Below are 26694 nucleotides of genomic sequence, written 5' to 3'. Positions count from 1 at the left end.
AGGGGGGAGGGGGCTGTCGGCGGTACACGCAACCCGCTCTTCAGCCAATTGACAGTAAAAATAATTAAGTTAGATGAAAAAAAGAAAGAAACAAATAGCGTAGATATTTACATTAAATTTAAAACTTTTTAAAGGTAAAAAAATAAAACTGAAATTTAGATGACCTCGTAAATGGTTGTTAAGAACAGTAATAACTGAAGGAAAAATAAAACACTACAAATGCACATTTAAAACATACTGCCAAAACACTGATATCTGAAAGAAGCACTTTACTGTCACAAGAATCTGGAAGAACCTGCAATGAAACACAGTACTGTTGAAGGGGAAAAGGTTGGCTGTTGAGGAGGGTAGGAAAGTGGACGTATAACGATGGAGGACTGGTGCATAGCAGCAGTGGGTAGGAGTGGCTGCTGGGGCAGAAAAGTGAGTGAAGTGGGGGAGGGGGGGGGGGGGTTGGTGATCCTAATAGTTGGTGGTAAAAGTAGGGTGAGGAAAGAAAGGCAGATGGGGAAGAAAGGGGGAGAGGAAATGTGGGAGGGAAGGGGGAGGAAGTCCTGATAAGGTAGTCCTATATCTTGCAGGTCGGGGTAGAGTTCATGATCTTGGAGGGGGAGATGGTTGAAGTTTCTTTGGGAGATTATGTGGAGGGTGTGTAGGTGGAAGGTTGGTAGGATGTGTTGGTAAAGGTGCGGCACCATATGAGGATTGGAAAGTAGAGGGGAAACGACAGGTCATTGGAGTCGAGTTTGCGATGGTACACAGGGTGATTCACGAAGACGTGCAAATATTTTAATATGTTATTCTACAAATAAAACCAAATAAAAAAATTCATATAAATATAGGTCCGCAAATGTTTAGTTACGGAGTTACGGCTAATAAAAGATGTTGCCCGAAATTTAGGAACTTCGCTAATATGAAGCCATCACAAAACTGTACTTCGTTAATGTAAAGCACGATTTCCATTTATTTTGTTGTTATTGATCTGGTGAATCTAATAAAACATGTCCCAGGCGTGCATCTGCAGTAGTTTTCCAGAACATCCAGAGAAGCAAAGATGTAATTTCGTAAAATTTTTAATTTATTAACTACTTGGCCCAATTTGTTCTTTAAATTTCAGAAAATTACACAAGATTTTCAAGAGAAATTGTAGAGACTTTAATTTTGGAAAAATTATGGTAATAAACACCATATCGGCATATTCCTCTGTCGTAAATTTGAAAGGCATCCCTATTTGATAAATAATCTACAAACTATTACAGTTACTATGTGGTTTCAAATAAAAATCCAAATGGCTGCAAGCACTATGGGACTTAACATCTGAGGTCATCAGTCCCCTAGACTTAGAACTACTTAAACCTAACTAACCTAAGGACATCACACACATTCATGCCCGAGGTAGGATTCGAACCTGCGACCGTAGCAGCAGCGCGGTTCCGGACTGAAGCGCCTAGAAGCGCTCGGCCACAGCGGCCGGCTATGTGGTTCCACTCAAATACATTGTTGTTATTATGTTCTTTCACTGAACAATACAGAAAACTAACTTGTTTCAAGGTTAGGAAACGATTGAAACAACTCACTAACGGTTGCCAACGAAGACATAAACGTTTCTACATTCTTAATGGAAAGTAAATAAATTTACTAGTATAATAATCTTTGGTTCCCTCGATGTTCTGGAAAGCTACTGCAGATACACGTCTGGCACATGTTTTATTAGATTCACCAAACCAATAACAACAAAATAAATGGAAATCGTGCCTTACTTTAACCTCGTACAGTTATGAGATGGCTTCATGTTAACGAAGTTGCTACATTTCATGTAAAATCTTTTATTAGCCGTAACTCCGTAACAAAACATTTGCGGACCTACGTTTATACGAACTTTTTTCTTTAGTTTTACTTGTAGAATAACATATTAAAATATTTGCTTATCTTCGTGAATCACCCTGCAAAGGTCCCGAGTTCGAGTCCCGGTCCGGCACACAGTTTTAATCTGCCAGTAAGTTTCACATCAGCGCACACTCCGCTGCAGAGTGAAAATCTCTTTCTGGCACCCTGTACATTGTTCAGAGCTCTTCACGGAGAGTACACGGAGGTGGGAATTCCTGTGGGGGAAGGTAAATGGATGCAGAAACTTGCTTCCACTACAGCTGCAGTCAAATATATACAGTCGCGACATCAGCGTTCCAGGCGGTGAGAAAGCACTTGTCAAAAGAATAATGTTAGTTTTTCATTAATTTTCCACTTCATTAACGAAATAGTTTTTATATATTTTGTATACATGCATTACCGAGGGACACGAATTATCGTGATATAAATGCAAAAGCTGCCGAATCTCACTTGTTCAATGACATAAGCTGCAACTTTTACAGGAAGAAATATTTCCGATATGTGTATATTTCACTTTACTCCGCTGAAAAAATGAAAGTTTAAACACACATTTCACACATGAGAAGCATACATTTCTGTTTTTGTCTGTTCTTATTACGACAGGCAGTTTCCCTGATACGCAAAAATCATTTTATGGAGTTTAATGATTCGCCTGTTCTTACGCATCACTCGACTTCCTAATATATGAATATTTTTGTAAATTTAATTATTTTTGCTTCAGAAGCGAATGTTTTTAAGACTCTTGTCGTTTGTGACTTGTATCCAGCAACAATTGTGCAATTGGTTTCATTTATGTTGAGAAACCGTTTTATTGTTTGACGTTTTATTGTCACGTCCATGCGGTTTTCCCTTCAGCTACAGATGTTTTGGCGTAATTGGTACGTTAAATAATGTAAGTATTACATTTCATACAGATTTTCTACTTTCCACATTCACATATTAGGCTGGAAGTGTAGCAAACAAAACTTCGCGTTGTTGGATAGATATACGATGTTTTCTGCAAAAAGTCAGGTCTTCTGGTGTTTACTAGTAATTTTTAGTTATTATAGGAAAGCGACAAACTTATGTAAATATCTGTAGGTTACGAGAGAATCGTAAATAAATTGTCCTATAATATACCGTTTTATACCTCCCATGGTCCTAGGAAACTAAAGAATGACAAATGTTGTCATTTTTTTAGTTATCGGCGATTTTTAAGGCTCTACATTGGCTCTCTATTGTAAAAACTGTTACAAATCAATATACGCGATAGCATTCGCACTCATCCGATATCACATTAGAAGAGTCGCTTGCTGGACGTTTGGCGCGCTGCTAGGTAGTGTGGGTGGCGAAAAAGAGAAGGGGTGCCGCGTTTATTATGTTAGATTGTGCTATAGCCATCATATTCGCGGCGAGAGAACAGGAACTGTATTAATGTTTAAATCAGTCAAATGTTTTATATTCCAGTCTTTGAACACAATATGAATTCTTTAGACGATGACCGGTTTCAGTCCGTAATGACCATCGTCAGATCTTTTTTACACCATGTCCTAAGACCTGAGGATGGTCATTACGGACTGAAACCGGTCATCGCCTAAACTTTAGAAATTCGCCAGAATAAAAAACTGCCAGAATTTCGGTCAGGTACGTCCACCAATCAAAATTATGTAATCAAACAAAAATCGTAGTTCGTTTCAGTGCTTAGCTATTCCCACAACCTTAGATTTTTGCGATTTTATCTTTCCTTTAGCCTTACATTACGGTGACCATGGAGTGTTGGGTAGATTTTGGCCCTTATGACTTGGTGGAGGAGTCAATGTGGCCCGCGGACTAGTTTGTAGACCCCTGGTCTAAAGAATTCATATTGTGATCAAAGACTGGAATAGAAAACATTTGACAGTATTGAATCACTACTTGTATACGCGACCATGTCGCAGTTGGTTTAAATCAGTTTTAATATACAGTTTATTTTTCAACCCCAGTTGCACTTTTGTTTACAGTATGACTAGTTTCGATCTTCCTGGATCGTGGCCGGCCGGAGTGACCGAGCGGTTCTAGGCGCTACAGTCTGGAACCGCGCGACCGCTACGGTCGCAGGTTCGAATCCTGCCTCGGGCATGGATGTGTGTGATGTCCTTAGGTTAGTTAGGTTTAAGTAGTTCTAACTTCTAGGGGACTGATGACCTTAGAAGTTTAGTCTCATAGTGCTTAGAGCCATTTGAACCAACCTGGATCGTCTTCAGAACTAGGTAGTTGCGTCAGCAGTTTGTTGTGCCTGTATCAGAACCACACGTTCAGAATTCTATGAGGTGCCTTCAGAATACTACGAAGTGCGTTCAACAAGTAAAGCATTACAGCTTTTACTGCAAGCAAGTCGATTTTATTCAGGACTCGAACACACCATATTATTCTCCACTCTTCTGGCTACAAAACCCTGTTTTTCAACATATACTTCGTTCAATGCGACGGCCTTACAGCACCTTACTGGCAGGGCCTGTATGCCCGCATGATATCACTCCACTGATCGCCTGTCACGATTTTCGACAAAAAATTGTCAAGATCATCCTCGTAACGAGCAAGCAATTCCGCGCAGATGGTCCTTCGTTGCTGTTTGTGGTCCTCCGATAGGCGGCGAGGAAGCCAGCGGGCACACACCTTTGAGTACCCCAAAGAGTGTGTCAGCACTACCAACAGAGACATCCAGTTGTGCAGCGAAGTGTTTGATTGCGATCCGTCGATCACCTCGAATGAGAGTGTCCGTACGTTCCAACAAGAGTCACAGCTGTGTGTGCCGGCCGGCACCCGGGAGGTCGGAGAGATTTGGACGACCTCGTTTCGATCGAGAGACGTCCCACCCGACGACTCATCGTGCTTTTGTTCACTGCCATGTCTCCATAAACATTCTGCAAGCGCCTATGAATATCTGCGATGTTCTGGTTTTCCGCCAAAAGAAACTCAATGCAGTCCTCTTCGTGAAACTCACCTCCGTTACAGACGCCGTTTTGAATGCCACGTATAGCGCCGCCATCTATTGAAACTTCATGAAACTGTAGAGGCTGAAGCCGAAATACTTCACGAAGTCCCACTGGAAATCCCTCATTTTTAATCGAAAATGGCGGATAAAATTAAAGCTACAGTGTTGTGGATCTAGCAGAATGTATCGGCAGTTTTTTGAAGAACATATCAGAAGAGAGCATTAATAGAACGAATTTGGACCCAAATCTGCTTCCTACCAAACATAGACTTCATTCGGATCTAGAAAAGGAAAAGAAAAGTATTCGCAGGAGAGTGAAGAGATGTTTTGCCAATGAGTCGAACCGTGAACTTATTGATGAAGGTGATGCAAACAGCTCCTTTACGGAAAATCTTTTCTATCTTATTGTCGATACTGGATTCTGTCTATACTAAAAGAAGTATTTTGTCTTATGAACAATCATACTAAGCGCACCAGCTTTTTGTACGATATTCATGATATACAGACGTAGGGTGGTAGAAAACGAAAGCCGAATATGGGACTCTTGATAAAATGGCAAATGACGTTGGGAAATGTGACATCAGTGGGAAGAAACTAAACGATTACGTTTGGACTTAGCGCCCATTCTGCTTGCTAGAAGTTTTCCACTAAGTCCCTTATTTTATATAATACAAAAAGCAAATTCGTTAATTTTTCGTAGCAACTACGTTATGTAAAATTGTATAAATGTCTTCTCCTTCGTCTTTCATTTGTATTGTGTGTTAACCGGGGGCCTAGAAACGACGGAGAGGCTCCGTCCCCGCCGCAGCCGCAGTGCTCCACAACGACTACTGCAGTCCACTTCACCCCTATGCCACCCCACACCGAACCACTCTCTCAGGGTTATTCGTCTTTCATTTACTTTTATTTGAAGTCCCAAGTAAAATTTTGGTAATAATGTAAAAGGGTTCACCTAAATTTAAAGACAAGTAACCATCGCACCCACAAGGTAATGTGATTAAACTATTTATTTCGTCACTTAATGCAGTCTTAAAGTACAATATTCACACATGGGAGAGCACATGAACTGGCATTGGGCAGGCGGACGCTTGGACGTTATATAAAAGGCGGTGGGTGTGTCCATCCGGCGACAATGCTCCTGTTGTTAGCACGCCGGAAGTTAGATGGTGTCTCACTTGTACGGGCAGTCAGAGAGTAACTCGAGTGTTCTAGAGCAATCTTGGCGTATGTAGACCTTCCGTGCGCAGAACGACTATTTCGGAGGGGAATCCCCGTAGATTGCCTGCTTTGTGATACATCGCGAACGTCGTTTCTTAACCCATCAAGTTAAGTACTGTGCATTTTCACAGTACACTTAAGAAGGCAGTGGAGGACAGAACCTAATGAGTTTGTCCCCTCTGCTGCATTTTGAATGTATTCATTCATTTGGAAAATTGAGAATGACTAATGTGACTTACTGGGCGGAAGCGCAAATGTCTGGTGGGGGTGGGTCCAGCTCCAGTACTGGCGCGTTCTGCACATCAAGTCTACTGGACTGCCTGAGAGGCAGCTCATGTATATGAGCGCTCCGCCGAAAATATTTTTGTTTCACATTTAATTTAGAAACGTTTTTCGGACACTGCTCCAAGTCTCCGAAACAGCGCCTGAATAGCGACAAGTTATCAATTCACTCTAATTAGATGAAAGTAACGTGTCGTGTAGGAAGTGATTATTGACGGCGCGTGACAGTCATTTTCTGATTATGACGATCATTAGAATGACAATAGAGACGCGTTCTCGAGCCAAAATATTGTTTTTAACCGAATGGGCAAGTGATACAGGCGCATAGCTTTGCATTTTTGAGCATTTCTGATGTTTTTTCTTCATTGTTCAATCACACTTCGGTGACAATGCGGATGAAGAGACACAAGAAGGAGACAGGCACAATTAAAAAACATGGTGACAATCTGGTTTCTGTTCGCACGAGATAAAAAACACAACTAGAGACAGTATATGGTGGCTGTTTGCAACACTGACAGGGGGCACACAACACTTAACACTCACTTATAACAGCACTATACAGGTGACACGGCGGCAGGTGGGAGGGGGAGGGGGTATCTGGACCTATGAGGGGGAAAAGAGGGGGAGGAGAGAAAAGAAAAAAAGGGGTAACCGATGGAGGGAGGGGACATAGAAAAGGGGGGCTGGGCAGACGCGAGAAGGAGTGGGACAGGTGGGGGAGGGAGAGCAAAAGGGTCTCAGGGGAGAGAAGGGAGGCAGAGAGAGGATAGGTGGGGGAAAAACAGGATGGAAGGGGGAAAGAGGGAGCCCGGGGAAAGGACAGAGGAAGGGAGGGGGGGTGAGGATCAGAGTTGATAGGAGGGATAAATGGAGCGAGAGAGGGCATCATCCGAGAGGGGGAGTCGATGGAAGCCACCTTGGGAAAGGAGATGGGTGGAGAGGTGAAGAGTAGGAGGGACACAACAGTGAAGGCGCAGCAGAGGGTGGGATTTGGAGAGGAGAGGAACAACCAGGGGATGACGGGGATCAAGGCGGCAGGAGGTGTAGAGGACGCAAATATGTTCGAGGAAAAGGAGCAGATGGGGGAAAGGAATCACGTCGTTGAGGATCCACGTGGGGGACTGAAGTCGTATATGGAAGGCAAGGCAGAGTGCATGGCTTTCGAGGATCTGGAGGGACTTATAGAATTTGGGGGGGGGGGGGGGGGACAGATATCCAGGCAGGACCAGCATAACAGAGGATGGGACAGATTAAGGATTTGTAGGTATGAAGGATGGTATAGGGGTTCAACCCCCATGTCTGGCCCGAGAGGAGTTTGAGGAGTCAGAGGCAGTTGTGGGCTTTGGATTGGATAGAGTGGAGATGAGGGATCCAGGTGAGGTGATGGTCAATGGTGAGGCCAAGGTAGGTGAGGGTGGGGAAGAGGCGGACAGGATGGGCACAGATGGTTAGGGAGAAATCAAGGAGCCGGAAGGAGCGAGTGGTACGACCTACGATGATTGCCTGGGCCTTGGAAGGCTTGAGTTTCAGGTGCCACTGGTTACACCATATGGCAAAAAGGTCAAGGTGATTCTGAAGAAGGCGTTGGGACCATTGAAGGGTAGGAGCGAGGGCAAGGAAGGCAGTGTCATCGGCATACTGCAGGAGGTGTACTGGAGGGGGGGGGGAGGGTTGGGGCATACCTGCCATGTACAGGAGGTAGAGGAGAGGGGAGAGGACAGAGACCTGGGGCACACCCACAGAGGGGTAGAAGGTGCAGGAATCGGCCTTATGGATGGTAACATAGGAGGGGCGGTGGGAGAGGAAGGAGGCAATCAGACGGACATAGTTGACAGGAAGGGCGTAGGTCTGGAGTTTAAACAGGAGACTGGAATGCCAGATAAGGTCGTAGGCCTTTTCGAGGTCGAGGGACACAAAAATGGCGGAGTGATGGGAGTTACGCTGGAGGGAGAGGAGATGAGTGAGGCGTAGGAGTTGGTCATCGGCAGAGATAACAAATAAAAGTGATACTTTACATTTATTACATATAATTAAGATTGTTACGCAGTATCACAAAGTTTTAATGTATCCCGTATTCGGGTCTAGAACATATGATCACCTTAATTCAATTTCTAAATTCAAAGTGTTTGAGGTGGGTTTCTTGGGTTCTATAAGGGGCGTTTAAAAAGAAACAAGCCGGAGTCTGGAATGCGCAAACCGGTGACAGGAGGGTAATATCGTGGCGTGTGTAACGAGGTGTGGTTCCGACCAGGGCGTGGGAGTTCACAGCCCGTCGCCAGAGGGCAATCGTACACTTCACGTGACTATATAGATCTAGCAGCACCATGCATCAATCGTCCAACACTGCCAGTCGCATTGCAAGATGTGACCAAGACGGCCCCTTTCTGATTCACTTCCTGCAGCACGGGATAACAGTGAATGCCCAGCGCTACTCGCAAACCTTGACCATCCTTCGCCAAGCGATCAAATCAAAACAACCAGGCAATCTCACCCGTGGGGTCATTCTGCTCCATGACAATGCAAAGCCTCATACGGACAACACAGTCGCGGCACTCCTGCACAAATTCAAATGTGTCTCGTCCACCCTCCATACAGTCCAGACCTCTCTCCCTATGATACGCAATTTTTGGTCCCCTTAAAAAGGCTCTGAGGGGCAAACGATTCACCTCGGACGACGACATCCAGCTGTACGTGTGGAACTGGTTAACATCGCAGCCCCGAGAATTTTATGAGACAGCCATTCACCGCTTTGTGTCACACTAGGACAAGTGTCTTATCAGCCAGGATCAGTACTTCTAACATACAAGTACTCTGTTTCTGTAATTATGCCTCCGGCTCGTTTCTTTTTGGACGCCCCTTATATAAATGGCTAATGTATGGACAGTTTGTGGATCAGTGAGTACCCGATTCGTGTTAAAGATAATGATTAATATGATTGACTGAAGTATCTTTAATGGTTTGCAAGAGAAAGCATTCGCCAGTTGCAAATGTTTTTCGTGTGCTCTCGTCAGAAACAATAGATCCAAACACGACCGTAATTTTCAATCCTTCGCTAATGTAAGACGCAAATTCAGAGAGGACAATGAACCTCTTAATTAAAGCTGATTGTTCGTCACAGTTTCAGTCTCTCTATTTGCGACTAACTTCCGACTTCCCAAGCCACTTTATTTGATTAAGATTGCCGCTAAAAAACTGTAGTGTGTGCTAACGAGGGCGGAAGAGCTTGATTGCAGACTCGACGAGACGCTAGTATGTCTGGATTTGAGGCACTCGCGACAACCTATACATGTAAGACTGGCACATAGTCTGCCCTGACTAATTAATAGCGTGGCACCTATGCATTAAGGTAACTAGACCCTGACATTTTACAAATACAAATTATAATCCCTTCATATTTTGGTTTTATTTAAAGGAAAGCTTTAATTAACGTTTTTCGACGTACCGCAAAGCCTGCTACCTTCCAAGCTGGTGAAAGAACTAAAAATACGATTAGGACAGAAAAGAACATGGAATTTTGAAAAGTAATGGCTTTACCCACATCGCTTTACGGCAGCGAACCGTGAGTGGAGACTCAAAAGGAACTGGGTAAAATACAGGCGGCAGAAATGAGATTTTTAAGATGTATTAGAGGATGTACAAGGATGGATAGGCTATGAACTGAAGATCTTAGGAAAGAAATAAAGAAATTTAGAATTACTACATAGTAAAATATTAAATAATAGACAGAACTGGGCCAATCACTTACAAAGAATGGAAAATACCACATGTCCCAAGGCAGCATTAGATTACATGGCTAGTGAAAGAAGAGACTGCGGACGATGCAGAACACGTAAAGCCGGAATAGGCAGGACTGCTTAATCCATGAAGTTCAGAAGAAGAAGAAAAATAAGTTATGAAAGGAATTTTTCAAAACTGAAGTTGATAAATACATACCTTAGGTCAACACTTTCTCAAGAACGAGTGTGTGGATAATCAACTTTAGTCATTGAAAGCGACGCCTTGAAGTCATTGCATTTAGCTTCTATTTTGAAAGGTTTTGCTAAGTTAAAGGCTAGAATAATATCATTATTATTTTTAATTAGGCCTACTAACATTTGTCAGTTCATAGATTGAACAACTGAAGGAATTATGTATGACTTTAAGTATGTCTCTTTCTTATCGCACATGGATTTGGGTTTTCTTTTCCAATCGCATATATAAAAATTTTAACCAAGCTTATCAATCTTCAACTACTTTCATGGCAAATTTTCTGAAATTTAACTATTTATTGGCGGATTTTTCTTCACGTGTAACATACAGCATACACAGTTAAGTAGCATTAAATGTTTAGAACGTCAATATCAAACGGAATAATATACTTTATGTTCGTTTGTCACATAGTAAAATAATCTGTAAATTATAAAATTTAAAAACTCCATTATTAAACTAAAAAATTACAGATATTTTATACTTTCATCCTTTGCAATCAAGCTATTACATGGAACATGTTTTTTTGAAGCTAGATCAATAGAGTAGGTCTAGTTCTTTCTGGTTTCACAAAAAGCTTCAACATATCTCAATAACTACTTTAAATGAAAATGAGTTGTTTCTTCTTTTACTATTTAGCACTAGAATAAGATTCAGAAATTTATTTCTGTTACCGAGGAACGTCTACGAAGTAGTTATTTTAAAAGAAAGAGCAACCAATATCCACGATCACTAGGTTTAGACTCTCTTTTAAAGGTTTTACCATGAACCCAAGGAAAGGTAACTAATGTCTCATGGATATGTCGCTTCGGCAGATTGTTCGCTCACGATGCTGTTGTCTACAGGAAAATATCAACGATCGACTATCACCAGGAAAACTGCACAAAACTTAACATCCGGTGGAGTGAATGGGACTTTTCCTTAAATGTTGACAGATGCTTTCATTGTCTACAACGAAGAGCAGGGCTATAGCTTATGAAGGTGGGGTCCTACAGCTCTTAAGTATGTGAAAAAAAAAAGAATTGTATTTCGAACTGCCAAAACATGTTGGTACCTCTCTATTTGCTATCTGATCGTCTACAGATATAAAATTATTTACAGCAGCATTCTAGGAAACTTTCTTACTGTGGCATCAAATATACTGTCATAATAAAGTTTCGTTTTACATACTGACTTCCTCAGATCCTAACGAAAGCATGCCTTGCGATTCGGTTCTGATATTGTAAACATCATCATCGAAAGTTAGACTTTTATTTGGGGAAATCTCAACCAAAAAAATACTGCTCTAGGTATTTGACATTATTTCCTACTTCACTCTAGGGTAGTACTGCAAGGAAGATGTGGCTGTTTCCTACTGCAGCTTCAGCTACTAAGACAAAATGGTCGTCTTTAATTAGCGTCATACTGGAGATACTTAGACAAAGGAAGGTTTCTCCATTCCAGAGTGTTCATTTTTCATTTCGCGTGTTCCTCGCGTCGCCACGTATAGAACGAAGCTCTGTGGAAACTGTTTTGTTAGCGTCGTGACTACATTTCCTGTAAACACGTAGCAGCCTTCAAGGCATTGTGTTCTCTTCCTGTCCCGGGCCGCAATTTGTTCTAACGCGCGGAACAAATTACGCTTTTGAAAGTTAGTTGAGTATTTCAAGCACCTTCATGGGTTTTCTAAGAACAGTCCCAGTTCTGAGTTGTTTCCTTTGTTCGCTCTTTCGCCAGTTTTAGTGGGACGTTTGTTCTTTCCCTCCTTTCCTGTGTCGTCCACGCTAGATATTAATTGCGTTCTTATTCAGCACTTCCCCTCGTTTCTTTTCAGCTTCGTCCTGCTACGTGGAGCAGTGGTTAAGGTACTGAACTCGCCTTCGGTAGGAGATGGACCCAAATAGGGGCTCAAATAGCAGTAGGGCCATCCGTAATGTTTCCCGTGGAGTCCCAAAGTCACTTCAGGATACGGATATACATGATAATCAATATTTATAAAATATCGATGCTGGGATTTAAAATCGATTTTCACAATCGACCATGAAGTATTTGAAATGTCAAAACATCCATGACGAAGACAAATTATCGACGTTCGATGTTTCTAAAGAAGGTTTCTCGCTGCCACTCTAAATAACTTTTTTCGTCATAGATTCGTATCTTTTTCTATCAAAATGTCTCATAACTAAACCAGTGCAACACTTTCGTGCATTGTCAAATGTAGTCATTAGCGGGGATGGCGGCGGTAGTAGGGTAGCAGTAGTTTTGAACGAAGGCTGTCGTTGTAGCTGAGCGTGAACTAATGGCTTCTATTGTTCATTCAGTTCATGTTGTTGTGATGTCAAGAAGTGCCTGTTCGTATTGTATGGAATGCTTCCCTAATAGCTAAAAATGATACATCGAATTATCTAAGTACATTTTCTATTTATGATACATAAGATTACATTTGATTCACAAAAATATCAGTACTTATTCAAAAAAAATCTAATACCCACAATTGAGGTAGTTCAAATTTTTGTGTACTGCCAGTTCTCGAAAAATTTTACTCTTTTTTCTTTGTTACTTTGAAAGATAATTGTTACGAATAATGAACACTTCCAGTTCTCTTTCATTTTCACTTGGTCTGTGTTAATGTTAACGATAGTTACGAAATGATATTGCAGTACAGAAACGTCATACTCGTCGACGAGTGATGTCCTTACTGATTAATACATAGGATATTAGATGTTGCTTTTTACGGTATAAAGGAAGAGTGTTTTTAATCCATAAATAGCAAATTTGAAGGAATATATTACGTATACCATATTTCCAGAATGACCACTGAAGATGCTTTGTAAATAAAAGCAAAACATGGCTGGTTAAAAAGCACTCTTTTAAACTGCAGCACTGTAGGCAATAATAGTGATATAAACCAGCCACTCCAAAAAACGGCCATGCAAAGAAACATATACTAACAGATTTTTTTGCCTAAAACCTGTAATATATTCTTTATATGCTTTCAAGGTGCAAGAGTAAATTTTGGTAAAAAATCGAATTAAATGTAGATCCAAGAACCAGACAAGTCCAAAAAACACAATTTTCAGAAACTTAAAAGAACAGTCTACCTTCGTTTGTGTTGAATGAACTAGTTAATATTATTTGTCGTACTATTTTCATACTAACAGTTCTTCACTGCACATAAGAGAAACATATATTTTTAAAAGGATGGTTGAGAATATATGAAAAAATATTTCGGTTTGTCTTGTTTTTGCATTTATCTTAGTCAAAAGAAACAATTAAAAAATTTAATTCTCTAATATGAGTATTCATACGTAATTATTGGCAAAATACAAGTTTTTATTTAAAGCTACACATTCCTTGTAATTACTCATCAACCATCAGAATTGTCATCGTTGTCAAAATCAAGATTACCCTTTCCAGGTTGATCTTGAGTGTGCAAGTTCAATTCCTCCAATGAAAGCTCATAGTATTTGCGATGTACAAGATCCTCAAGGTACTGCACGAGAGTCATAAAGTCCCTTCTCATAGGAGGTTGTAACAGAGTTAGTGAATCACAACAGAGCTTTTGAAGATTAAGGGAACTAATGTCTTCTTAGTATATTTTGCTTCTTACCATGTCTTTCCCAACGCTAAAAGTACACTCGCCGCAGATCAACGTGCTGATCATCTTTGTTAAGCCTCATCATCCTAATTGCCCCCATTGTAAGAGGGGGCTTTGGTGTCTTCAAGAGCAAATGTTCTACAGCACTCTTTACATTGAATAAATCTCCATGCGACGTTCTATGGAGGTTAAGAGGTGTAGTGTACTCCCTTCCTTCTGCTACGATTTGTCCCATTTTCAGGTGTTCCACCTTTACTATGTTTATTTTTCTTGTTACCGGTGAGGCCAAAATCCTGATCGTTAGTTTGAAAAATTTGAGGAAATGGACCAGACAGTCCAGAAACTGAATCATTGTTTTTTTTTTTTTATTCTGCCTGGGGCACCAATCTGAGGTCAGAACGATTATTTATTATGTCTAAGAGCATGGATGGCAATTCATTTGGGGTCTTTTTAGCCTCATGCTCTCTGTATTGCGACATTGTCACAGAAACTTCTGATAGGGTTTTAAATGCCTATAATGTTGCACCGCAACAATCGTGAATAACAAACAGAACGATTTTGAATGTGTAGTAGGCATGTTACATCAACTGTCTTAGCTTTCATAATAAATATTTTCATTTCTGTCGTATGTTCTATGTGGAAAGTGTTGAAAATTAATCAGTGTGATTTCTAGGGTACATTAATCTGATGACAGTTAGGAAAATGTTGATGCACGTCAGCAACGATCAAATTTTCAGGAAGGAATCTCAAGGTTGGGCATTGTCCCCGACTGAGTAATGAAACCTTCTTGACTGATGTAAATTAATGTGATGTTCATTAAGATACTTCACACAGTCGAGGAGTTTCTAGGTCTACAACTGCGACGACTTTGTTTACTTTTAGGTGACTTCCCAGTTGTCGATGAACTGTGCTGTAATCTATTGAGTCTGTTCTAAGAAATTGAGTGGTAGCTTAAGGAAGCCTTTTGGCTTACAGGGACTTCCTTACCTTCAATGCTAACTTTGTAAGTATATATAACTGCATGTTGCTCCTTTAAAATTAGTCAGCATTCTAAGGCCTCTTCCTTGAAATCAAGTGACTTGTGATTAGTTCACAGAGATAAGAGTCCCGGTCGCCCTTTGCCCAGACTGTTAAAATCTTCCAATATCTGTTGCTGTTCGCCATCATTGATATTCTTAAAGCAATCGGACCGCGTGCACGTATACAAACGAAACAACTCTGTTATCAATGGTATCAAACAATAATGAAGTATGTATCAACAATTTTAACAATAAATATAACTGAATACCTCACCTGTAGTCTTCACCAACTGTTCACTTTGGAAGAAGTTTCCTAAAATAGTTCACATGTTCTTCGCCTTGCACCTCTTATAATACTTCCATTTTGCTTCTTTTTCTGTTGTCTTTTTGGCCGCACAACGGAGTTATTACCGTCCATGTGTGTACGCTACTGAGACAATGACTTGCAACTTTTATAGAAAGCTGTAAAAACGTTATTTTACTGGCAGCGGGGAAAGCATGATAACACACTCTACGATCATATTCTGCAAATAACAGAGAAGAGACTAGACAGCAATTTTGAGGAAAGACATTGGACTTATCTTGCTTTTGTAGAAGCCCCAAGGTTTCACAAGTGAACATAACTGGTCCTGTCTGCCACTTCGAGACAAAAATAGTATCCTTACATAGAGCTGACCATAGAGAAGAACAAGACGTTTATCTAAAAAAATCAGTTTTTGGACTTGTCTGATTTTCGGAATCAGCCCTTCAATTACTGCACCGTAATAAAATACACACACACACACACACACACACACACACACACTGGTCATATCGGACTCGAGAGTCCATTACCGCAACAACGTATTTTCGCTATCTGTCCCTGTTTTGGGCTATTTCCTTCCATTCACCTTCAATACCTAGGCTCCTCAAATCAGCCTTCACATTGTCCTCCCATCTACGCCTCGGTCTCCTCACAGGACGTTTTCCCTCTAAGTGCCCTACCAGTACTCTGCGCGCTGCTCTGCCATCATCCATTCGAGCTACGTGACCCGCCCATCGCAGCCTACGTGATTTAATAATACTGATTATGTCAGGGCTTGAATAGAGTTCGTGAACCTCTTCGTTATGCAGTTTTCACCACTCTCCGCTAATGTCATCCCTTTTTGCTTCGAAAATTTTCCTCAAAATTTTGTTTTCAAATACTCGAAACGGCTTTTCATTTTGCACACACACACAGCATAACTGGTAGAATAATAGTTTTGTATATTCTAATCTTTAAATTCCTAGACAATATCCGTGATGAAAGTAATCTATTCAGTGGGAAGTAGTACGCATTTCCCGCCCGTAATCTCTTCTTCAGTTCGGATTCACTATCATTTCTCGAAGTGATGTCCACGCTTAGATATTTAAATGTGTTCACTTTTTCAAACTGCATGTCTCCAACTCTTAACATTTCCTGATCTACTGCTGTTGGCATTCTAGTAGTAACCAGGTATTTAGTTTTGTCTTCACTTATCCTTAGACCTACATCTTCACTAGCCTTGATTAACGCATTCGCATTTGCTGTTACAGATTCTTTTCTATTGCTAATGATGTTTAGATCATCACCATACCCTAATATCTTAATATTTCCATTTAACTCCACACCCTCTGAATTATCTGCTGCCATTCGTACAATATATTCTAGGACTAAATTAAAAAGTAGCGGAGAAAGGGTATCTCCCTGCTTAAGTCCGTTCTTCATTACAAATTCTTCTGACTCCAATTTCCCCACGCGTTCTCTACCTTTTGTGTTTTTCAAACTCGCTTCTATAAGTCTAACATTCTTCTTTGGTATTTCAAGTTCCAAAAGAATTCTGTACAATTTTGATTGCAATACTGAATCATACGCTTTTGTGAAATCTATGAAAAGACTATGAACTGGTTTATTGTATTCCCATTTCTTTTCCAAAATTTGACGCAGGGTGAATATAGTTGATCTGTTCCTCCGAAAGCCAGCTTGGAAATCCCCCACAATTTCATCTGCATATGGGGTAAGCCTGCTTAGCAGAATATTGGAGAAGATTTTGGAACATACTGGTAATAGCGATATCCCTCTATAATTACACAACCCATTTTGTCACCCTTCTTAAAAATTGGGATCAGAATCGACTCCTGCCACTCTTCAGGTATCATCTCTGGGTTCCATACTTTAGTTATCACTTTGTGAACTAGTTCCACCAATTTCTGTCCCCCATTTTTAACTTATTTTGCGTCATGCAATCTGATCCTGGTGCTTTATGGTTTTTCAATTTGTTGATTGCATCTCTTACTTCCTTTAACGTTGGCTCAGGTATCTGGGGTTCTGCTGTATGTATTTCGTACGCCTGCTCATATCTTGCTTCCTGGTGTACATTTAATAGATGCTCAAAATACGCCCTACCGTAATAAAATGGGAAAACTATATATGTCAGTAGTGCTAAGATATGTGTACTCTCGGGCGTACAGTACGTTCAGTGTGGTAACATGTCGCTTCAAACATTTTACATACTTACATTCGACAACAGTAAACCCGCCACGATAGCCGAGAGCGCTAACGCGCTGCTTCCTGGACTCGGGTAGGAGCGCCGACCCCGGATCGAATACACCCGGCGCGGCGGATTAACGACGAGGGCCGATGTGCCGGCCAGCCTGGATGTGGTTTTTAGGCGGTTTTCCACATCCCGCTAGGTGAATACTGGGCTGGTCTCCATGTTCCGCCTCAGTTACACGGCTCGCAGACATCTGAACACATTCGCACTATTCCCTGGATTACACTCGACGCAGACAGTTGGGGTACACTAATTTCGTCCCGGGGGAGTACAGGGTGGCGGCAGGAAGGGCATCTGGCCATCCCTTAACCATTAACATGCCACATCCGATTAACAATGGCTGACCCTGCGTAACTGCGGGACAAGGCTCAAGCGATAGAATTCGACAACAGTAACTTCCCTGTACGTAGACAGGTACAGATCGTTGCAGATCGAGGCCGGTTGAGCTAATCGCACAAAGACGGCGTCTTACTCCCGCGCTGTCAAACCGGTCAGCAGTAATCGCAGCTTCCGCGCTTGCTGGTGCCCCTGCATGATAATCTCGCGAATAACAGGACGAGATGGTGCTACTCTCGAGTACCGTACAGAGCGGTACAGAAAACCGGATTCTCTTCTCTACCCGCCACCCTACTTTTCCGTAAGTTTCTTGAGGCAAGCCCGCGTACAATGGCTCATTCCTTCTTGTCTGACAGTCTAAGAGAGTTTCTGATCCAGTAACAGTGGTGGTACTAGATATTTGTTCATCCGTGTATCACTTTTACGTGGATATAGGACATGTCGTACTATTAAGATCAAAAAATGTAATTATGCAACGAAATAAATAGTTGGCGCCAAAAGATAAAGTAACAAATATAATCTAAAACATTGGAACATTCCTACTCACTGAAAAATTATAATAAACGTAAATCTTGAAAGTTAATGAACAGGACACGACACTTGCTTAGGTAATTGCACACAGGTTTCAACACTTTCAGTGATGAATGAATTTGTTTCAGCAAAAGTTTTCATCGTCATCATCTTGGAAAGTTTTCAGCCTCTGGCCGGCTCTTTATGGACTATAGGCCTCTCCATCGTTTTGTGTCTTGCCACCATCTCTCCGTCTTCACCTTGGTCCAGTGTTCTCCTTTCTTAATCCTTTCAGACATCTGTCTCTCGATCTTCCTCTTTGTCTCTTTCCTTCCATTTTCATCTCGTGTATCCTCCTGGGTATCTTCTTCTTCTACATTCTCTTAACGTGTCCATACCATCTCAGCCTTGATTTCTCTATCTCCTCCTGTAATGGTTCCAACTTCATTAACTCTCTGATCTTCTCATTTCTTAACCTGTCTATCTTTGTCACTCCAATACTGTTTCTCAAGAATCTCATCTCACTAGCTTGTACTTTGCTTTTCTCTCTTCCTTTCATAACCCAGGTTTCTGCTGGATATGTTAGGATTGGGACATAGTATGACTGTTATATAACCTTTTTACTGATTTGGGGTACATCCTTGTTCCATATCAGCTTTCTGACACTCTTCCGAAATGCTTCTGCTTTTCTCCCCCGCTCTGTCGTTTTTTCCATCTTCCTGGTTTCTGATGGATATGTTAGGATTGGGACATAGTATGACTGTTATATAACCTTTTTACTGATTTGGGGTACATCCTTGTTCCATATCAGCTTTCTGACACTCTTCCGAAATGCTTCTGCTTTTCTCCCCCGCTCTGTCGTTTTTTCCATCTTCCTGGTTTCTGATGGATATGTTAGGATTGGGACATAGTATGACTGTTATATAACCTTTTTACTGATTTGGGGTACATCCTTGTTCCATATCAGCTTTCTGACACTCTTCCGAAATGCTTCTGCTTTTCTCCCCCGCTCTGTCGTTTTTTCCATCTTCCTGGTTTCTGATGGATATGTCAGGATTGGGACATAGTATGACTGTTATATAACCTTTTTACTGATTTGGGGTACATCCTTGTTCCATATCAGCTTTCTGACACTCTTCCGAAATGCTTCTGCTTTTCTCTCCCGCTCTGTCGTTTTTTCCATCTTCCTGGTTTCTGATGGATATGTCAGGATTGGGACATAGTATGACTGTTATATAACCTTTTTACTGATTTGGGGTACATCCTTGTTCCATATCAGCTTTCTGACACTCTTCCGAAATGCTTCTGCTTTTCTCCCCCGCTCTGTCGTTTTTTCCATCTTCCTGGTTTCTGATGGATATGTTAGGATTGGGACATAGTATGACTGTTATATAACCTTTTTACTGATTTGGGGTACATCCTTGTTCCATATCAGCTTTCTGACACTCTTCCGAAATGCTTCTGCTTTTCTCCCCCGCTCTGTCGTTTTTTCCATCTTCCTGGTTTCTGATGGATATGTCAGGATTGGGACATAGTATGACTGTTATATAACCTTTTTACTGATTTGGGGTACATCCTTGTTCCATATCAGCTTTCTGACACTCTTCCGAAATGCTTCTGCTTTTCTCCCCCGCTCTGTCGTTTTTTCCATCTTCCTGGTTTCTGATGGATATGTCAGGATTGGGACATAGTATGACTGTTATATAACCTTTTTACTGATTTGGGGTACATCCTTGTTCCATATCAGCTTTCTGACACTCTTCCGAAATGCTTCTGCTTTTCTCCCCCGCTCTGTCGTTTTTTCCATCTTCCTGGTTTCTGATGGATATGTTAGGATTGGGACATAGTATGACTGTTATATAACCTTTTTACTGATTTGGGGTACATCCTTGTTCCATATCAGCTTTCTGACACTCTTCCGAAATGCTTCTGCTTTTCTCCCCCGCTCTGTCGTTTTTTCCATCTTCCTGGTTTCTGATGGATATGTTAGGATTGGGACATAGTATGACTGTTATATAACCTTTTTACTGATTTGGGGTACATCCTTGTTCCATATCAGCTTTCTGACACTCTTCCGAAATGCTTCTGCTTTTCTCCCCCGCTCTGTCGTTTTTTCCATCTTCCTGGTTTCTGATGGATATGTCAGGATTGGGACATAGTATGACTGTTATATAACCTTTTTACTGATTTGGGGTACATCCTTGTTCCATATCAGCTTTCTGACACTCTTCCGAAATGCTTCTGCTTTTCTCCCCCGCTCTGTTGTTTTTTCCATCTTCCTGGTTTCTGATGGATATGTCAGGATTGGGACATAGTATGACTGTTATATAACCTTTTTACTGATTTGGGGTACATCCTTGTTCCATATCAGCTTTCTGACACTCTTCCGAAATGCTTCTGCTTTTCTCCCTCGCTCTGTCGTTTTTTCCATCTTCCTGGTTTCTGATGGATATGTTAGGATTGGGACATAGTATGACTGTTATATAACCTTTTTACTGATTTGGGGTACATCCTTGTTCCATATCAGCTTTCTGACACTCTTCCGAAATGCTTCTGCTTTTCTCCCCCGCTCTGTCGTTTTTTCCATCTTCCTGGTTTCTGATGGATATGTCAGGATTGGGACATAGTATGACTGTTATATAACCTTTTTACTGATTTGGGGTACATCCTTGTTCCATATCAGCTTTCTGACACTCTTCCGAAATGCTTCTGCTTTTCTCCCCCGCTCTGTCGTTTTTTCCATCTTCCTGGTTTCTGATGGATATGTCAGGATTGGGACATAGTATGACTGTTATATAACCTTTTTACTGATTTGGGGTACATCCTTGTTCCATATCAGCTTTCTGACACTCTTCCGAAATGCTTCTGCTTTTCTCCCCCGCTCTGTTGTTTTTTCCATCTTCCTGGTTTCTGATGGATATGTCAGGATTGGGACATAGTATGACTGTTATATAACCTTTTTACTGATTTGGGGTACATCCTTGTTCCATATCAGCTTTCTGACACTCTTCCGAAATGCTTCTGCTTTTCTCCCCCGCTCTGTCGTTTTTTCCATCTTCCTGGTTTCTGATGGATATGTCAGGATTGGGACATAGTATGACTGTTATATAACCTTTTTACTGATTTGGGGTACATCCTTGTTCCATATCAGCTTTCTGACACTCTTCCGAAATGCTTCTGCTTTTCTCCCCCGCTCTGTCGTTTTTTCCATCTTCCTGGTTTCTGATGGATATGTCAGGATTGGGACATAGTATGACTGTTATATAACCTTTTTACTGATTTGGGGTACATCCTTGTTCCATATCAGCTTTCTGACACTCTTCCGAAATGCTTCTGCTTTTCTCCCCCGCTCTGTCGTTTTTTCCATCTTCCTGGTTTCTGATGGATATGTCAGGATTGGGACATAGTATGACTGTTATATAACCTTTTTACTGATTTGGGGTACATCCTTGTTCCATATCAGCTTTCTGACACTCTTCCGAAATGCTTCTGCTTTTCTCCCCCGCTCTGTCGTTTTTTCCATCTTCCTGGTTTCTGATGGATATGTTAGGATTGGGACATAGTATGACTGTTATATAACCTTTTTACTGATTTGGGGTACATCCTTGTTCCATATCAGCTTTCTGACACTCTTCCGAAATGCTTCTGCTTTTCTCCCCCGCTCTGTCGTTTTTTCCATCTTCCTGGTTTCTGATGGATATGTCAGGATTGGGACATAGTATGACTGTTATATAACCTTTTTACTGATTTGGGGTACATCCTTGTTCCATATCAGCTTTCTGACACTCTTCCGAAATGCTTCTGCTTTTCTCCCCCACTCTGTTGTTTTTTCCATCTTCCTGGTTTCTGATGGATATGTCAGGATTGGGACATAGTATGACTGTTATATAACCTTTTTACTGATTTGGGGTACATCCTTGTTCCATATCAGCTTTCTGACACTCTTCCGAAATGCTTCTGCTTTTCTCCCCCGCTCTGTCGTTTTTTCCATCTTCCTGGTACTTGAAACTCTCCGCTCTCCTCAAACGTTCCGCACCAACTGTTTCCTGTTGTTCCTCTCTTCTTCTTTCATGTTGTGATAATCATCTCACTCATACTAAATTTCATCCCATATTCTTGTACTGTTCGTTCCCATACGTCCAACTCCTCTTGTACTTACTCCACTTATTCCCCCAAATCATCAGATCATCTGCAAACATTATAGCTTTCATCTTCCTTTCACCAATTACTTGTGCTACTGTAGTCATTATATCATCCATCACTACAATGAAGAGTAATGGCGAAAGTGCACTTCCCTGCCTCCAGCCATTCCTCTGTTCATTCCAAGCTGATCTCTCTCCTCCCACTTTCACACAGCTCACACTTCCATGGTACATTTCCCTTATCCTCCAAATAATCTGTTTTACTACTCCTCTGTTCTCCAGGACTTTCCACACATTGCTTCTACGTGCACTATCATACTCTGTTTCAATGTCCAGGAAGGTCATCAGTAGATCTATTCCATATTCATAGTACTGTTCCTGCAGTTGTCTTACAGCAAAAATTAGATCCACCGTGGACCTTCCTGTTCTGAAGCCATGTTGCTCTTCTCTCATTCTTCCTTCTAATTTTGCCCGAATTCATGCTTCCAAAATTTTCTCAAAAATCTTTGCACAATGACTCATCAATGTTATCCCCTGATAGTTCTTGCACTCTTTTCTATTTCCCTTCTTAAAGATCGGGACAATTATTCCCTTCTTCCAGTCCTCTAGGATCATCTTCTGTCTCCACAAAGTTTTCATTACTCGATACAGCCGTTGTATCCCCACCTCTCCTGCTGCTCTTACCATCTCCACACTTAGCTCATCCAGACCTGGCGACTTCCCTCCACCTTGCCCAATGCCTCTTCCACTTCTCCCTATGTAAGGTCTTTTTCTATTTGCTGTTCCTCCTCTTTTTTCTCCTCGGCCTGTTCCTCCTCCTCCAGGTGTCCATTCGGGTTCAAGAGTTCTTCAAAATACTCCTTCCACATATTCTTCAGTTTCTCCTTATTCTCTACATCTTGTCCACTTTTGTTCACCATTCGAGCTTAATCTGTCGTACCATTCTTCCTCTTACTTTAGTCATCCCATATAACACCTTTTTTGAACCTTCACTATCTTTCTCCATCATTCTGGTCCACTGTTCCATCCACTTTCTTCTTTCCTCCGCAGCCGGCCGCTGTGGCCGAGAGGTTCTAGGCGCTTCAGTCCGGAACCGCGCTGCTGCTACAGCTGCAGGTTCGAATTCTGCCTCGGGCGTGGATGTGTGTGATGTCCTTAGGTTAGTTAGGTTTAAGTAGTTCTAAGTCTAGGGGACTGATGACCTCAGATGTTACAGCACATAGTGCTTAGAGCCATTTGAACCATTTTTTCTTTCCTCCGCCACCACTCTTTTTGCTTCTTTCTTGTTTGCCTGATACTCTTCTCTTGTCTCTACTGTTCTCTTCTGGAACCATACCCTAAAGACTCTATTCTTCTCTGCACTATATCCTTTGTTTTACCATTCCACTAGGGTGTTTCCTTCCATCTCTTTTTGTTACTTGTTCTCCCACATATTGCTTCCGCCGCACTTACTAATGTTCCCTTGAATCTGCGCCATTCCTCTTCTACCGTTTTTGGTTCATCCTTTGGGATGTTTTCCTTTACTACTTGGAGATACTGTACCCTACTTTCTTCCTCCTCCAACTTCCATACCCTTATAAGTTTTTCCTGGCTTTCTGTCCCTTTAATATCCTTAGTCCCTCTCAGGTTCATTACCAGCAAACGATGGTCGCTATCCAAGGCCTCTGATGGTATTACCTTAATGTCAATGATGTTCCTATTCATCTCACTATCGTGCAGGAAGTAGTCAACTATCGACTTTCTCTGTTAAGTCTTGACTGTACCAGGTAACCTTGTGGCTCTCTCTATTCCTGAACCAAGATTTCCCAACCAGCAAGCCATTCCTTTGACAGAACTCCAATAGTCGTCCACCTTCCTCATTTCGGCAGCCCCAACACCCTTTAACCCTCCGTCGCTCGCACGGATGACACTCGTCATCCACATGACTTTCCCGCTCAATTTTGCCTGACAGGGCTGCATTGAGTTCGCGCTATTTTCACTATCTTTGTGTCAACTCTCCGGCTGTTAGCTCCAATCATTGTTGTCTTTCAGTTACGAAAGATACATTGTTTATGAAAAATTATTATAGTCTGGAGGACACGTCATCTGCGCGAGCTCTGCCGCCACAAGCTGAAACAAAGTAAGTCTGTATTACTTTATTGCTTTCCTAGATTCAGTCGATCTTTCATGTGCGTAAATTTAGACGTAATGAAACTGATTGCAGTTACCTTCCGTGTTACCTGGTATTCTCTTTATTTTTAAATTGTGGAAGAAATGTCAAAGGCAATAAACCTCGGATAGAGTTTTAGTAGAGATCCTAATGTATGGCTGGAATATTTCAGTGAGCTGAGTGATGAAGATGCTCACAGTGATAGCGCTGACTCAGAGACTGAGGATTTTGTTCATGAAAGCGGTCATGGTTCAGGAACAGAACAAGAAGAGTCAGAAAATGATGAATATGAATCACAGGAAGTAGTAACTCAAGAGGATGCATTTTTTAGGGAAAGATGGAATAACTAAACGGAGGAAAAATAAATATCCTACCGGTGTTACAAGCAGATCTTGTAATTTTATTACGCATTTGCCTGGACCAAAAAACAAGCTCGTATAAAAAAGACAGAAATAGAAATTCTGAATTTTTTCTTCGATGAAAACATAATAAGCATTATCGAAACATGCACTAAAATATACTTCAATTAAGTTCGTGGTAACTTCTCTAGGGAAAGGGACGCTAAAGAAACAGATGCGATATAGATCAGAGCTTTCATTGGTTTGTTATATCTATGTGGATCTTTGAGATGTTCTAGGAAGAGTATATTGGAATTGTGGGATAACTCAAAGGGAAAGGACTAGAATCATGTTATTCATGCATAAGTGAAAACCGATTCAGGCTTCTGTTGAGATGTCGGAGGTTTGATAATATCCGTGATAGAGGTATTCGCAGAGAGACTGATAAGTTGGCTGCTATCATAGCCATCAGAAAGGTACTTGAACTATTCACGAACAATTGCCAAAAATATTTTTCACCTAGTTCAAAAAAAAATGGTTCAAATGGCTCTGAGCACTGTGGGACTTAACAGCTGTGGTCATTAGTCCCCTAGAACTTAGAACGACTTAAACCTAACTAACCTAAGGTCATCACACACATCCATGCCCGAGGCAGGATTCGAACCTGCGACCGTAGCAGTCGCGCGGTTCCGGACTGCGCGCCTAGAACCGCGAGACCACCGCGGCCGGCTTTTCACCTAGTGAATAGCTTACTGTTAACGAACAGCTTTTTAGCAAACCAGCGAAGTATGGGTTAAAAGTGTTTGTTTTGGTTGATGTAAAAACAGCTTACACTTTGAATTTAGAATCGTACGCCGGTAAGCAACAAGAGGGACCAAGTAATGTCAGTAATTCAGCTGAAGATATTGTTCTTCGAATGGTCAAACTGTTTCAAACGTTAGAATATATTATACTGTGTACAAATATTAAATGTATTGCATTTAGTTTTAATAAAAAAAATCATAAAACCAGTCATAAAGACCGTTCAAAGTGTACAAACAGACCGCTTTCTTTGTGGATGTCACCAGTTATCTGCGCGAGTGACGATGTCACGAATTTTCGCGCGAGTAACCGAGGGTTAATCTGTAAAGAAGTTTCAAATTAGCACACACTTCTCTGCACAGTGAAAATTCACTGTGGGAAGTAAATTTTCGGTTTTCCTGGGACTGTATGATTTCTGGTCCAATATAATCTTGTACATATGCGAACTTCTTGGGAATTATATTTCAGTCTTTGATGTTTGTTCCGGCTTTTTTATCCATGTTTCACTTCCATGTAAATCTGTGGGTACGACAATAATTACATGAAGATACTCTTTTGTGTCTTTTGAAAAGTGTCAGCTCAGAGTTCTTCCAATTTTCGGTTTATTTTTTAAATGTTATCTAATTTTTAACAATATTAATAATGCAATTGTGTGCAACAATGTACCCAAAGCAAAGCAAAGCATTACCTGTGCTGGTCGCTGTGGCCGAGCGGTTCTAGGCGCTTCAGTCCGGAACCGCGCTGCTGATACGGTCGCAGGTTCGAATCCTGCCTCGGGCATGGATATGCGTGAGGTTCTTAGGTTAGTTTGGTTTAAGTATTTCTAAGTCTAAGGGACTGATGACCTCAGATGTTTAAGTCCCATAGTGCTCAGAGCCAATTGAACCATTTGTGTTTTCTCTACAATTTGTTGACTAAATCGTCTATACACTAACTGAATAGAATCGATACAAACATATTTTTG

General features: G+C 41.3%; 1 protein-coding gene across 1 annotated transcript in view; it reads left to right on the top strand.

Moving 5' to 3' along the window:
- The window catches only part of LOC126417090 (collagen alpha-1(IX) chain-like), a 317794-nt gene that overhangs the window by 87835 nt on the left and 203265 nt on the right, over positions 1-26694 (top strand). The window lies entirely within an intron of this gene.

Source organism: Schistocerca serialis, chromosome 8 (genome assembly GCF_023864345.2).
Source record: "Schistocerca serialis cubense isolate TAMUIC-IGC-003099 chromosome 8, iqSchSeri2.2, whole genome shotgun sequence".
In the NCBI taxonomy this organism is placed as follows: Eukaryota; Metazoa; Arthropoda; class Insecta; order Orthoptera; family Acrididae; genus Schistocerca; species Schistocerca serialis.
The sequence above is the reverse complement of the archived record's forward strand: the minus strand, read 5'-3'. Positions and strand labels throughout refer to the sequence as shown.